At 43.9% G+C, this 16,755-nt stretch overlaps 1 pseudogene; it reads left to right on the top strand.

Annotated features, from left to right (window-relative positions):
• Window positions 1-12,536: 12,536 nt before the first annotated feature.
• LOC148509026 (uncharacterized) lies at window positions 12,537-13,149 on the top strand (annotated as a pseudogene).
• Window positions 13,150-16,755: the final 3,606 nt, after the last annotated feature.

The raw sequence follows: 16,755 nt of genomic DNA on the forward strand, positions 1-16,755 counted from the left end.
TGAGGAAAGGCTGTGAGAAAGGGCTGCAGTCTGATTCTGTGAGCCATGTTTTTGTTACTGCCAGAAGGTTGAGTTTGTTAGAGAGAAAGAGGTTATGAATGGAGTTGAGTTTGTTACAATTACAGAGTATGCATTACAGAAGTTACATTTGAAGATTGGTGATAGTGTTTGAAGTTTGCTGTTGTTATTGGGGCTGCTTCTGAATTGGGAACAAAACACAAAAATAAGTAACATTACAATCTGGACAAACCATGCAACAATTCAAGGGGTTCAAAATTAATACATTGTTTTTGCATGCAGGATAAATACTGGCTGTTTTTACTTGTAGCCTAAAATTTCCGGACAGCTTTATTTTTACATTGCAATTTAGATTTGAGTTTGGACACGCCCCTCTCAGATTGAAATCTCTCTGCACATTATAAATCTCCCTACTTTGCTGATACTCAGAATCAGCCCCATACTGTGCAGGATAAATTGTATGCAGTGACGTAACTAGGGTATGTGGAGCCCAGGGCAAATTGAAAAATGGAGCCCTCTCCCCCTATGTGTACGTGTGGCAAAAAATAGGCATGTTCAAAAGGGGCATAGCCACTTAAAAATGGGGCGTGTCTACATGACACACACCCCTTTCTCGTCACTCTGAACATTCCTTTCCATTCCATATGCACCTTAACGCGGTGAACCTTATACAGTCCCCCTATGCATTGCTCCCAGTAGTGGTCCCCCTTATGCAGTCCCCCAGTAGCGCCACTTATACAGTACCCCCAGTAGTGGTACCCCTTATGCAGCGCCCCATTAGTTCCCCTTATACAGTGCCCCAGTAGTAATCCCCCTTATGCAGGCCCCCAGTAATGCCCCTTATACAGTGCCCCCAGTAGTGGTCCGCCTTATGCAGGCCCCTTATACAGTGCCTCGTGTAGTGGTCCTTGTGCCCCCAGTAGTAAGCCCCTTATATAGTGCTCTCAGTAGTAGTCCCCCCTATGCAGTGCCCCAGTAGTGGCCCCCCCTATGCAGTGCCCCTTATATAGTGCTGCCAGTAGTAGTCCCCCCCATTCCTGCCCCAGTAGTGGTCCCCCCTATGAAGTGCCCTTTATATCTTTATATAGTGCCCCCAGTAGTAGCCTCCCCTATGCAGTGCCCCCAGTAGTGGTCCCCCGATGCAGTGCTACAGTAGTAGTCCCCCAAGTAGTGCCCCCAGTAGAGGTCCCCCCCAGTAGCGGTTCCCCCGATGCAGTGCTCCTAGTAGTAGTCCCCCCCAGTAGAGGTCACCCCCCCAATGCAGTGCCCCCAGTAGCAGTCCTTCCCCTGGTAGTAGTCCCCAGTAGAGCCCCCCCAATGTAGTGCAGGCAAAGACACACAAGTAAAAAAAAACGAAGAAAAAAAACAAAACACCTGAATCCACGATCCGGCTCTGGCTTCTGCTCCCACTGCCATCCGCACCTCAGTCCTCCCAGGCTGGCGTGCTCTGCATTATGGGAGAGATGTCATGACATCTCTCCCATCACCCACTGCAGGAGCCGGAAGGTGGAGCTCATGAGTGAGCTCCAGCCCGACTCTTGCAGTGGGCGCAGCAGCAGCCAATGAGAGGCTGTCTGGCGGCGATGTGTGTGTAAATGTGTAGTGCAGCCGCACTAACCTACAATTATCAGATACATTATTCATTTGCTTCTATTGTTTGAGCTGGGGAATTTTGGGAGGGTTCAAATTGGAGCCCTGAGATACTGTAATACATTTCCAGACATACTGTATTGTTTCGTCATACAGATAAGAAACCATTTGTGAACCATTTATAATTATCTGCTTTGTTTGTAATTGTAGCTAAAAGCTGACGTGTTCTTAACTCTTAGTTATATAACCCTAGTATTAAATAATGTCAATATATTTCAGACATATTGTAAATGTAATTTTTCAACATGTATACTTTGTGCTTTTCACTGCCTTTGCTAGATAAAGAAAGCTCATCATTTTGTTTTCTAAGCAATAAATGACCCCATTTTTGTATCAGTTGGCCCAGACATGTTTGACTTGACGGCCTCTTGTGCTGGGCCGCCGATTTGTAATTAACCCTGATACTCCAGTAAAAATTTCTAGTGCAAGCTAGAATTAATTATTCCTACAATGATTTAGTGTATTCTGGGCCTGATTCAGACCCAGTCGCGAGCGCTGAGCGCTCGCAACTGGGTCGATGGTGGCCCAGAGCGAGACCCGGATAGCGACGGGCAATCCGTCGCTCCGGGTCTCTCACCAAAGGGGGCGTGCTGTCGATGTTGAGTGACAGCACGCCCCCTTTGGTGGGCGGGCAGGGGGGGTGGCTGCCCAGACGGAGGTGTTACCATGAGAACGCCTACCATCTGGGGGCGGCCCCACTGACATCACAAGTGATGTCAGTGGGAAAGCTTTCGGCTCTGTTAGAGCCGAAAGCTCTCTGGGGCTTGCGGCCACGAGACCCTACCACAAGGGTCTCGTCGCAAGCCCGATGGTCACGATGGTCTTGACCATAGCGACCATCATCATGGCCGCTTGCTATAGCTGTGGGTGGTCACCCACAGCTATGCGAGCGGCCAGGAGGCCGCTCTTAAAAAAAAAAAAGACCGGCCCTGATTCAGAGCGAGCACTCTGTCAGAGCGACCGGCTCTGAATCAGGGCCTCTGTGTCTTGTACATGCAAATCAGAAACAAACCATGATACTACAAATGCAATGCTTTACAGGTGGGGTGAGGTTCTTTCTCTTCCCTATGTTATGACTTGCAATGGATGCCATCTTCCTGGTCTGCGACATGAAGGCTGTGTCCAGAGTCCAGACCCATTTCCATGCAACTGGAAAGCTTCTGTGTGTCCATTCTTCTCAGCTGTAGGTAAGGGGGCTAGTCATCATCTCTGTTCAACCATTAGTGACTGATTAGTTAAAAATCTGAATTTCCAGTTTTATTTTTAGCCTCTGTCTACTGGAAGCTGCACCAGCGTTGTTTTGACTGATCTCTATTTATGACAAGGATTTTTGTGAATGATTCTCTAACTTCTCCTATGTTGTCCTCTGATTTTCCTTCTGCCTGCTGCCTGTCCAGAACCTACAGCAAACTGCAGCCTTATTTTGCTGCTTGCCTCAAACTTGTACTGAACTTTTTACCTTCTTTGTCAGCTGCCTGCCTTGACCTTTACCCTGTTTCACACCATTTGACTCTCTACCTCTGGGATAAGCAGCACCAAATGTAGTCAGCCAATTACTTTGTAAAGATTGCAGTGTGCGGCTGTGTGTTTCACCATTCCGCCCAGAAGGGACGATTGCGGTATATGTGGTTGCCTCATTCTCCATAAAAACCGAAACTGTAATAGGGAATGATGCAGCAGCATACATTGACAGACAGACAGACAGACCGATAGATAGATAGATAGATAGATAGATAGATAGATAGATAGATAGATAGATAGATAGATAGACAGTCAGTGTTGGTTTTACAGATGTGTCCTCATCTTTGCTGCAGTCATGCCAATCAGCTGCTCTATGGGTGCCTGGTCCCATTAGACCCTGTTAGTGCTGGGCGTCTTTTTGCATTTTCTTTTGCAGAAAAGATGTGTAAGTCGTAATGTGCTCTGATTCGGACGCGCCAGGCGACCGCTGATTAATTTTACAAGTGACACTTGTATATCTCTGTGCAACTGTGTCTCCCAATCAGCATGCAAAGTGCTACGATGTAGCAACCACAGCTTTTTTCCACGCCAACTTCTGTTTACAGTCTCAGTCACACATAGCTATAAGTGTCACATATCAAATGAATCAGTCAAAGCAGAAGCTAGCAGAGATACAAGGGACCCGGCGGCTCATTCATGACAGGCATATTACACTTCATGGCTTCTTGAGGCTACATGTTCCTTAATATCAGTTTGCAGGCTGTTCAGTGTAGCTAAAAACAGAAGATAGTTGTCAGAGCTCTTGAAAATTCTTTTTTTTATGCAATATATGTTTATTGATGACCAGTACATAATACAAATGTCCAATTCGTCACAAATAGAATACTGTCCAATAAAATATGGGACAGCTGACATAACATTATGTAATATAACATTATGTAACAGTAATATAAAATCAGTCACAATTTATAAAAAGTCAAAATATAACAGTGGAAGTAGTGTAAGTAGCAAAAGAAGTACAATAGGTAGAGGGAAGAAGAGAAGAATAGGGAGAAGGATTAAAGGAAGATAAGGAAAAGGGAAAAAGGAGCCACGCTACCAGAGACGAAAGCTACGCATCAGACCAATCATCTCGTGAAATCAGTGGGATATCCACCAAGTTCTGCTATTTCTATGCCTAACCACGATAGAGAGCCTTATAATGGTCCGAATCTTTGTAAAGTAACCATGGGTACCAGACCACTGTAAAATTCTGGCCATCATCTGAATGAGGTAATATTAGATCATCCATAGACATATAATGATAAAGACGTGCACACCATTCAGTCATGGAGGGGGTAGAGGTAGATCTCCATTGGACAGGAATGACTGCCTTGGAGGCACTAAGTATATGTCATATAAAAGTCTCTTTAAAATGCGCCTGAGGTTTCCGTACGTGGATTCAATAGCCAGAAACTAGGGCATGAAGGCAAGTCTTCCTGAAGTCTCAACTAGACGTCTCAATTACCTTATCCCAAAATGGTCAGAGGAGAGAGCACTCCCACCAAATATGCAGTGGGGTTCCCACCACAGCCCTACTTCTCCAGCAAGTGTTAGGGGCTCCTGGATACATTTAGGTAGCAAACTGGGACAGCAATACCAATGAGAAAGTACTTTATAGTGTGTTTCCATTACTTACATGTTCGATGAGGTGGAGAAAGTATTTTTGAAGATTTCTAGCCAGTCATTTTCTCCTATTAGCCCCTGTAAAGCTGCTTCTCATTCACATGTAAATTTGGGCCTAACAGAAAAGAGGCGATCAATCAACATTGTATAAATAGAGGACAGAGGGTGCGATGGGAACTCGAGATATACACATGTTCTCAAATAGAGTAGTCACACAACTATATGCTTTAGTAGGACATAAAAACTCAAGAGGAAGTGCTTTATTTGGTAGTGTTTCCATATCTCACAATTAGGCAAATCCCACTTTGCTTGAATAGAGGGAAAACTTATAACTCCAGACCTATCAAACAATTGGCTAACACTAAGAATCCCTTGTGAGCGCCACAATCAAAATTAGTTATTTGGGATCCCTGGAGGAAATTATGGATTACCAAATAGTGGGGTTAAAGGAGAGGGGATGGGGGAAAGGAGTGGTTGGCTATGGAAACGCTTCCAACAGAAAACAGTAGAACCTAATAAATTATATGATATGTGGGGGAGAACCGAAGGCCAGGGAAGTCCTGGGTTAACTGAAGGGAGAGACGCTGCTTCGATGTCAACCCATTGCTTCCTATCAGGTAGTCTACTCCATTCCATGACCCTTGTAAGTAAGACCGCATGGTAATAAGAGGGGAAATGCGGCAGTTGTAGGCCCCTTCAATGCTTTCTCCTATAAAGTACCTCATGCTTAAAACGAGGTTTATGGCCTGCCCAAACAAAGTACTAGACGATACGATGATGCGCAGTAAACCAGGAATGAGGTATCACTATGGGGAGAGTTTTTGCAGATGATAAAGGATGCAAGGCAGCACATTCACTTTAATAACTCCTATCCTTCCTGTCCACGAGATCTTCTTAGAGGGCCAGATAAGGAGTTCTGCTCGAAACTTAGCAAGCAGAGGGAGGAAATTAGAAGAGAATACTTGAGAGAGATCCTTGTGTAACACTAATCCTAGATATTTAATCTGTGTTGGGTGCCAGGAGAAGTGGGAGATAGATTGTATGCCACTTAGGTGTGTCCGATCTACTGTAAGGTTAAGTGCCACTGATTTGGACAAATTCAGCTTAAAATTGGAAAGAGCTCTAAAATGCTTAAACTCAATCAGGAGGTTGGGGTTTGAAGTCAGCAGGTTAGTAATTACAGGCAAAAGGTCATCAGCAAAAAGAGCTAGTTTGTATTCCCATTCTCCAACGATCAACCCAGTTACATTAATGTTTGTTGAATGGCCCTTGCCAGGGCCTCCATGCTTAAGACAAATACAAGTGAAGATAATAGGCAATGGAAAAGCAATCTGGGCCTGAGTTTTTACCATTTGGAGTGGATTTAATGGCTCCTACTAGTACCACTAAAGTAAATGGTTCCTCAAAGGACTCTGGCCCTCATTCAGAGGCGGTCGGAGGATGCAAGCGGTCGCTCAGAAACTGGGCGACCACTTGCATCCTGACCGCCCGCCTCTGTTGCGGTCATTAGGCTGTGGGTTAACACCCACAGCTCTAACGACCGCTCGGGTGATGGTCGAGATGGTCAGAGACCGTCGCGACCATCGGGGCTTACGATGAGACCCTAGGGTAGGGTCTCACTTGTCGTAAGCCCTGGAGAGCTTCTGGCTCTGTCAGAGCCGGAAGCTCTCCACTGACATCACTAGTGATGTCAGTGGGGCCTCCCCCAAACAGTAGGCGTTCCCATTGGAACGCCTCCATTTGGGCTGCCACCCCCCCGGCCCGCCTTCCAAATGGGGCGAGCTGTAAATCAACATCGACAGCTCGCCCCCTTTGGAAAGAGACCCGCTATGACCAGCGCTGTCAGTCGTAGCGGGTCTCACGCATGCGCACGAGGGAGCCGGCTCCCTCGTGCGCATGCGCACTGGCAAAACATCGAGGCGGCCGTGCGGTCGTAGACCGTACGGCCGCCTCTGAATAAGGTCCCCTATCTCTATATCCGAAAGGGTGGGAAAACCAATCTCTTCCAGGCAGGCCTTAATGGAAGCCTTTCGTGATAACATATCTGCCCCACCCTTGAATTTTTCAAATTGTACAGTTGAGAATAGTAAGACTGAAATGCTGCAGCAATATTTTTTGTGTAGTTGCAGAAAGCGCCGGAGGGTGACTTTATACTGGCAATGAATGTGGCCACATATTGGGCGTGTAGCACCTTAGCTAGCAGCCTAACCGGTTTATTCCCCAATAAAAAGTATTGACTACGGCTTTTACAGGCATCTGATTTAATTTTATCTGATATAAGCATATGTTCATGGCGAGCATTCGAGAGGGATTGGAAAATCTCCGCGGAAAGGGAGGATTTGTGCAAAAGTTCTGGGGCCTGAGTCTTCTGCAACAGGGCATTTCTTACCGCTAAACAATGTTTTTTTAAATATGTCCCTAGCTGAATAAGCTTCCCCCGTATAACACATTTGTTTGCTTCGCAAACTGTAACCTTGAATGTGTTAGGGAGGTCATTAGTGCCAATATGCTTCTCCAATGCCAACCGAAATTGTTGTTTACATTAGGAATCTTGGTGCAGCATATCGTTCAAATGCCAAGAAAAAAGTGTTTGGTTACAAGACGGTAACTTAAGTCTGGAAGCATGTTCAGACCAGGAAATATGACCTACATTTGTGTCTTCAATTGCAAAAATCTATGTGAGATGAAGAGATAACCTAGTCTGGTGTATACTTTATGGGGATGAGAGAAGAAAGAATAGTCTTGTGTATTGGAGTGTTGAACACGTCACATACTGTATCTACTAACTGATGTGAATGAAAAATTATTTTAACCCACGATGTAGCGCTCAGAATACCTGGGTGACTGCTTAGAAGAGTCAAGATGGGGGTCTAAAGACCAATTTAAGTCGACCCAAAAAATCAACACACCCTCAACATGTGCCTGGACAAGATTCAAAGCCTTTTCAAAGAAGCCCGGTTGTGCCTTGTTTGGTGCATACACATTAACAAAAGTAAAGGCCTGATGCAACTCTGCATTTTATCAATAAAACCCGGCCTGCAATCAGGGTCGGTGCTAGGTTTCTAGGCACCCTTGGCAAAGCTTCACTCAGCCGCCCCTGCTTTCCCCAGTGTATGTGTTGTATTCGCGCACCCCGCCCCCCAAATATAAAACTTTTTTTAAAATTTTTTTATTTATCAAATATACACATATATTTATAACTACATACATACACAAATACACATACACATTTTTTATTTTTATACATGCGCACATGCACATACCAGATACTTGTAACTTGTAATGGGCAGGATGGGGAGATAAATGCCGGGAATAACGGCTCCGTATGGAGGGGCCGGGGCTAAATGATGCGTTTTCGATTCATTTAGCCCAGTCCCCAGCTTACGCTCTTGCAGTTTGCCGTGATGGGGACAGGGCCTAATGATGTAGTAATCCGGCCCAGCCCCCTGAAGCGCCCACCTGTGTCTGCTCGGGCGAGAGAGATCGACCGAGCCGCGGAGATGAAGAGCAAGGGCGGCCGAGACGGAAACACGGCAGGAGGAGAAGGGAGTCCTTTTTAGACTGTGCCTGCTCTCTGGGCATCTCCTGGGGAGCAGACAATAAAAGTAGGTAAGTATGATAAGTACATATATACGCACCCATATACAGATACCAGATACACATTTACATATGTACATACACGATACATACACACATACAAATACTAGATACTAAAGTACATACATACACACACACTCATATACAGATACTAGATGCACATATACATAGGTATACACATGCATACACACACATATACAGATAAAAGATGCACACATACATACATACTGTACATACATACTGTACATACATACATACATATACCAGATGCAAATATACATAGGTACATACATAACATACACATATACAAACACAAGATGCACATATACATAAGTACATACCACGGTTGCACAATGCAAACTTTTAACTCTAACCCCAGGCCTGACAGCTGGCTCTTCATCTGTCATGTTCCCCCAAAGGAAGAGGGGAGGAGGACAGAGAACGGGAGGGGCTGGATACAGGCGCATGTCCTGATATGTATCACAGCGGACGTCAGTGCTGTGACTGCCCGTCTGACAAAGACTAACCTGGAAAAGTCAGGGTCGGCCGGCTGATGTTTCACAGTGGGGTTGTGGGCTATAGCGGCAGCTGAGAGGATGGCGGCAGCTGGGGAAAACCCGGGGAAGGGCTCCTAGGCTGATTTCATAGTGGATGTGGATGAAATCAGCACTGTGACAGCCCAGGCGCGAGTACAGATCAGTATGGCTCACAGTGGAGTCCGGCATAGTAGCGGCGGCTGTGGGCAACTGATAAGACCCGCGGCCGCTGTCAATGTAATGTAAAAAAACAACAACATTTCTTTGCTGAGGGGACTATACAGCGCCCCCTGGTGGCTGGCGCTCTAGGCAACTGCCTAAACTTGCCTAATGGTAGCGCCGGCCCTCCCAGCAATCAATGGTAAACAGATGACATTTGTGATGGGAGTATGGTGAGTGAATAAAATTGCAACCCCCAGGGTTTTACTCTAAGGATTATTAGAACAGTACTCGCAGGGAAAGTCTCTATTCCTGAGAGATGGTGCATCACCTTTTTTAAAATGTTAGTCCCAGTGTCAGTGGAAAAGAACATGAGTACACTCACTCCAGCCAGTCCCCTCTGCATATTCAGGACATATCAGACGAATGAGTCAGTGGATGTAGTAGTGTTGCAAATCTGTCAGAAAGAGAAGCCACAACCACTACATCAGGACTATCTGAATTAATGTTCACTGGGGAGCCAGCTAGCAAATCAACCCCTGATATTATAGATTGTGAGACTGTTGTTGAGCCTTATATAACTGATAGAGCTAATCACCCAATCACCGACCCAAATGTGAAACGTTTCATAATCGCTCATGGTCCTTGTAGACCCTCTGGACCATTTCCAAGAGGTAGCAAAAACAGAAATTTCTTTTCAGCACACTTTTATAAAAGAATAACTAAAACTGGACTTAAGCTTCCAGTTACCTGGCTGTGCTACTCCCCGAAATTAAATGCTGTTTACTGTGAACCATGCTGGTTGTTTGGGGGCCGTAAAAAGCAAGGTTTTGAACCTACATGGGCCAGAGGTATTCGTGAATGGCGCAGCCTAACAGCAAAAATACAGGCACTTGAGGCATCGTATTGATGCCTGCGTGTTCTACGACCAATGGAGAAAGAAGGGAACACTTACTGAACAAACTAAAAATCAAATTAGACAAGAACAGAACTTTTGGCGTAAGGTTATTAAAAGAATTATTAAAGTGACACTAATTATGTCAATGGCTAATTTAGCTTTTAGAGGTCACAGAGAGAGATTAGGCTCTATTAAAAATGGGAATTTTCTTTCCATTTGTCGAAGCTGAATTATTGGCTGAGACAAGATCAGTTTAAAATTGAATCGCAGCGATACCATCTTGTGACTGGCCGCAAGACGCCATTTTGCGAAATGGCCGCCTAAGCGCCATTTTAGATAAACTCACATTTTAGTACATGTGGCGATAATACCATTAGCATCATGCGAATGCATCTGTGACCATTATCATAGGTTGCGGCGATTCACTAAAAGCCTATTTCATTACTTTACGTATTATAAGGGATATATTCCAGAAATGGCGTTACAGTATTGCAGTAAGCAAGTGGCCAGGTGACAACTGGCTTGTGTAGATAAGCTTCCTGCATAGTGTTTGCTCACAACGGGTGGTCTGGCTAGAATAAATAAGCAGGCTTCCTGCAATGACATGATTTCGGGGGCTGGAGTGTCACCTTGGGTCTGTCTCTTGTAGTTGGGATATTTTGCATTTTCACACAAGAGACTGACAGAGGTATCTTTCCTTTCTACACAGGAAAGGTGGAAGGGCCTGTTGACAGGACATGTAGAACTATCTGGCCCAGCATGCTAAAATGTTAGAGACAAATGCACTCATCTTCAAACACACATTAAATATGTCTTTATATCAAACCCTGAATACCCACACATTTCATATTCACTCATAAGGTTCAATAAGCATCAAAATGTATGATTTAAGTTGGTTTAGGTAGTTTAAATGCTGAGAAATAAAGGTTTTTGATAACTAAGGTATTATACATGATAAGCAAGTTGTGTTTGGTCTTGTTCTGATACGTACGCTTTTTACAGCATTCCGGTATTATCGGTGGAGAGATCGCATCATGCAAACTCAAGTTATGGATCACAGAACCTACAAGCACCAAAATGTTTAAACTGTTGGAATGTACAGAAGGCATTACTAGAAAGATTCCCCTGCTGTTAGAGGCAGGGAGAGTCTATTTGAACCAGCCTGTTAAATGTGCTGTAACATATGCTGCTCCTCTGGAAACCAATGACATCAGCAAGAAACTTCCCCATTGTCCTGCTTTAGTCTGAGGGGGATAAATATGTGTGCCCGGATACTGGTTTTTTAGTCCATGCTGAATGCTGTACTGAGGGTCTCTAGTCTGAGGTCTATCTCTGGGTCCGGAGGCGCAGCGTATGTATACTGTACTTGGGTCTGTAATATTTCCTTTTGCGCCTAAAGTGTGTCTCTCTCTCTCTTTGTCTCTCTCTCTCTCTGTGTGTCTCTCTCTCTGTCTCTCTGTCTCTCTCTTTGTCTCTCTCTCTCTGTGTGTCTCTCTGTCTCTCTCTCTGTCTCTCTGTCTCTCTCTATGTCTCTCTCATTGTATTTATTTGCGCTTATTGTACACAGATCATAGCGTGTAACTGACTGTACTTTTACTTGAATAATACTTTGTGCTTCGGAACCACATGTTCTGAGTCTGGAGTCTCTATTTATTGTATGACTGCTTACGCAAATTAGCGTCATCCTTAGAGGTTTATAGGAAGGATTTTAGAAGGTACAGGCAGGGGTATATAGAGGTTCATTTTAAAATCAACACATTATAGAATTACTTGCGGATTATGATCCTATTCTAGAGGAACAAATACAGTTACCCCAAGGGTCTGTCATATACCTGAGCCCAAAAATGTAAAATTAAATTATAGACATTCTGTCAAAACAAGTGCAGAATGAAATTGTAACAGAAAAGAAACAGGCCCAGTTTTATACGATAATCATGGATACTACTCAGGACATAGCTAAAGTTGACCAGTTGAGCCAGATAGTCCAATATGTTTCCATTGACAGAGATGTAAGCCTGAGAGCAACCTCTGTAAACATCAATGAAGTATTTCTAGGTTTCCATGCTGAGTGCTGCAGGTCTAGAAAAGGAAATAATTGCTTGTATAGAAAACAAAATCCTAGCATTGGATAGATGTCGTGGACAAGGGCATGATGGGCAGCTACAATGAGTGGCATCTATTCTGGAGTTCAGGCACGAATTTTAAAGAAAGAACAAAATGCCCTCTATGTTCATTGTGCATCACATAACCTCAATTTGGTATTGCAACATTCTGTTGCTGTAATCAAAAAAGTATTAAGTATTTTTGAAGTTGTACAGAATGTATATACCTTTTTTTGGTGACAGCACACAGGGATGGGAAATTCTGTCCTCATTTACTAGCGAATCCTCCCTCACATTGAAAAAAATATGTCCTACACGCTGGTCATCACGTTACAACTCTCTGCTTGCTTTACATTTCTGGTTTGTAGACATTATGCAGGCATTGTCCAAAATTATTCTATTATCCAAAAAAAACAAAGGAAAGAGATGAGGCCATGAATATTCAAAATATTGAAGTCATTCCAGTTTGTATTTGTCATTGTTCTGCAAATAAGAATTTTGAACAACGTGAACTCTGTATCAAAAATGATTCAGGCAAAAGACATGGATTTGTCCAAAGCAGCACAGCTAATAAAGAACGCTGCTGAGACACTTTCCACTTATCGAAACAATTTTGACAGTGCCAAGCAAACCTCAGCTTCTCTTGCCGAAAAGTGGAGGATTCCAACACACTTTCTAATCAAAAGAATTCACAGTGTTAAGCGTCATTTTGATGAGCTGTGTGGGGGTGAGAGATTATCAGATCCCGAGCAACACTATAAAGTCACAGTTTTTAATTGTTGTTTAGATATAATAACACAACAGCTGTCAAACCGATTTAGTGGTCTAAACCAGGTTCTCCAAAATTTTGAAATAATCCAGCCTGCAACGCTAGCATTGGCATCAGCTACTGACTTATTCAATGCTGCATCAGCTCTTCAGGAGAATTATCAGCGATCTGTCTCTTGACTTTCCTGGGCAGCTCCTAAGTTTCAGATCTGCACTTCAGGAGGACATTTATATATGTTCCTCTGTGAAAGACTTTGCACATCTACTGTTGGTTGAAAACGGAATCGATATGTAATACCGGCAGATCAAATACCGACAGCGGTAGCCCGGCCGGTCGAAATCCCAACAGCTGTAGGTAAGTACCCTAACCCTCCCCTCTCCCCCCCAACCCTCTCTTAGGGGTGCCTAACCCTAACCTCCCCCCTAGTGCCTAACCGTAACCTTCCCCCGTTAGTGCCTAAACCTAACCCCCCCTCCCCGCACCCTAAACCTAACCCCCCCTAGTGGTGCCTAACCCTAACCCCCCCTTCACCTACCATAACCCTTCCGGGGGGGGCCTAACCCTAAATCCCCCCCGGGGGTCCCTAGACCTAACCCCCCCCGCGCGGCTAGATGGTAAGACACCTGGCATTCCTTTGTTTGGTATGCCTGGTGTCAGGATTCCATAGTGGGGCTAATGATAGGTGTCGAGATTTCGACGCTTATTTTTAGTCCCATGTCGGGATGTAAGTGTCGGGATATCGACGGGCGTGCGTGATAGCGCTCACCGGTATCCTGACTGCATCTCGTTGAAAGCAGTGCTTTTTCTTTGACACTGCCAGAAGTGTGTGTAGCGTGTCCTAACCCTTCCTGTGACAGTAGCAAGTGCAGAAAGATCATTTTCAAAGCTAAAATTCATTAAGAATTATTTGCGGAGTCCCATGTCAGAAGAGAGACTTTCTGGTCTTGCGGTACTAAGCACTGAACATGAAAGAGCTAGAAAACTAAACCTTGACGAGATTGTGAACCGTTTTGCTGAAGTAAAAGCAGGCCGACGTGTTTTCTGATTAATGGTCTTGTATGTGAGTAAACAGTTAATTGGGAGTTGGAAAGTTTTACAGTTGGGAAAGTTTTACTAACATGTTTTCAGTTGAACTAATCTGCCATTTTAAGTTAAACTAACAGTATTACTAAAACTAAGTTAATATACTGATTTAATGTCATTTTACCCCTGGACCTGTTTGTAGCTGGTTCTAGTATTATTTACATAATTTCATATAGAGGTAACTTCTTACTGTTTAACAAGGTTCCTCCTTCCTTTAAATTTATAGTGAATCATATGTTCTCCCATATTCTTTACAGTAATTAGTCCCTGAGATGTTCTGTGTGGGGCCTTTCTATCTACAAGCGCAAAATGCTGACTGCTAAATTTTATATTATATACATTTGTACAGAGCCAGCGGCATACAGACATAGGGAAAAAGGAAAGATAAGGCCAAGTGCATTTCTAATTCTCACTTCTCTTCTTTAGGTTACACGACCTTCCGGTTTGTTGCCAGTGTTTGTTAAACAGTAAGTTTGTATTGTATTCAACTTCCTCTTCTGTTATGTTTTAAAGGGAATGTAAATGGGAAAATGCTGATCTCATTACAGTTTTAGGTGAGTTCTAAGTATTTTTTTTTTTACATAAACACACACACACATACTGACACACACACACACATACTGACACACACACACATACTGACACTCACACATATCAGACAACAACTATAATTAATACAGGTGCTATAATTCCAATATCCAGGAAATCTAAAAAAATAATCTCGTTAAAGTGCATAGGACAATCCACTTGTAAACGATAACAAAACTTGTCACCAGAATTCACTCTAAATCACACAAAATCTGAAAAATATAAAAGACAAGGGCAATAACCAATCATGTCCACCAATAGTGCTCTGCTTGTGAAAAGTTGAGTAGCTGAATAACATGAAACCAAACATACGGTTGTGTTTCCGCATGTACACACTTGCAAGTGACTATGTGCCCGATTCAGTAAGGAACGCAACTGCGATTACGCACACAATTGGCTGATTGGTGCATTCTGTGCATGCGTATGCGTGAACACCCCACTGCGGGACAGCAATTGCAGTGACTACACAGACCCACAGTACTGTTTGGGGGTGATGACAGGGGGGGTAGTCTGCGAAACGCAGGCGTGGCAGTGTGTTGGAACGCCAGTACAGGGGTGTGCATAAATTAGGCACTGCGATGCCATACGCAGCTTGGGCTTTCACTGCGTGCGATGAGATTAGCAATTCCTGAGTATGGTCAGAGCTTGTGCAAGTGTGTGTGAGGCTCCAAATGTACTCGATGTTACTGATGGTTTCACAGTCTTGCTAAGTATTGCGATGTGAGTATAGTAAAGGGGGTGTCCTTATGTTAGGCTGCGTCGGCATTGCGATTGCAATCATTATCAAACTTTGCAGTGAGACTGTGAGCGTAATCACTTTTGCGATCCTTACTGAATCAGGGCCTATGTAACTGAATAGGTCCTTATGTGATAGTCCTTATCTACAGTATGTTACTATACAAAACCATTAAACACAAAAGACACAAGAACTTTATGTGGTCTTACACATTGATCAGTGCTACGTTCGATTGCATTAAATTAAAAATATGCATTTACCAAACAAAAATCCAGTATACTGCAATAGAAAGACACAGTATTGTATATTTGCAATATACATATACATATACATATACCGTCAGATGGAAGAGCTTTCTTGTGTTGTTCACACAGTTAGAAATGCATGACATCCAGTTGAAAAGTGCACAAATGTAAATGGAACCTAAGGGTTTATAGGAAACAATGGTTTTTATTACATCATTTAAAAATAACATGCAGCAGTCTAATCTCACACAGTTGATTACTGTTCTATTTGTGTTTACAATTGTCGCAGGTGCACACAGGGGTTAGTAATACGTATAGATATATATATATATATATAGATACGTATATAGATAGATAGATAGATATGAGATAGATAGATAGATAGATAGACAAATAGATGATGAACATATAAATAAAAGCATTTCAATGATAAAATGGATGCAATTTGAATTATATCACTTCAGTAGGATGATCATGTGACAGGCTTAGATCCATAATTGCCATTGTGATGTCAGCCTCCTTTGTTGAGTTACTGCTTGCTAGGCTGGTCATGTGACAGGGTTACATCATAAACAGCCAATGTGATGTCATATTTGGTTTAAATGTCACTGCTTTCAAAAAAGCAGTCAGTTGGGGGGAGGGAGGGAAGAGGGAGGATGGGAGGGAGAAGGGAGGGAGGAAGGGAGAGGGAGGGTGGGGGTTAAGGAGTGGGGGTGGGAGGGATTTAGGGAGGGAGGAGAGAGGGTGGGGGTTAGGGAGTGGGGGTGGGAGGGATGAAGAGGGAGGATGGGGGTTAGGGTGGGGGGTGGGGGTTTGGGAGTGGATGTGGGTGGGATTTGGGGAGGGATTTATGGAGGGAGGGCGGAAGGGAGAGGGAGGCTAGGGGTTTGAGAGATAGCATAGGAGCATGGGTGGGTAGGATGGTGGGAGGGATTTAAGAGGTGTGGGAGGGTGGGGAAAGGGCAGGAAGGAAGGGGGTGGTTTTGGGGATTTAGGGATGGAGGGAGGAAGTATAGAAAAGAGTGGGCAAGAGGGATTTAGGGATGGAGTGTGGGATGGAGAATGTATGGATGATCCCAGAAAGAAAACACTTTTGTCAGTGGAAGTGCACTTACAGAAATATCATTCTTTATTCAGTTGGCACTGCACTGACACTTCCTCAGTTATTAGCAGCAGCCCATCCCCGATCAGCTCAGTCACTTAGGCCACCTTCACGGAGCTGAACTTAGTAGTTTAGCAGCATCTGTT

The sequence above is a fragment of the Taudactylus pleione genome, unplaced genomic scaffold, assembly GCF_031769625.1.
Source record: "Taudactylus pleione unplaced genomic scaffold, aTauple2 ptg000333l, whole genome shotgun sequence".
Taxonomy (NCBI): domain Eukaryota; kingdom Metazoa; phylum Chordata; class Amphibia; order Anura; family Myobatrachidae; genus Taudactylus; species Taudactylus pleione.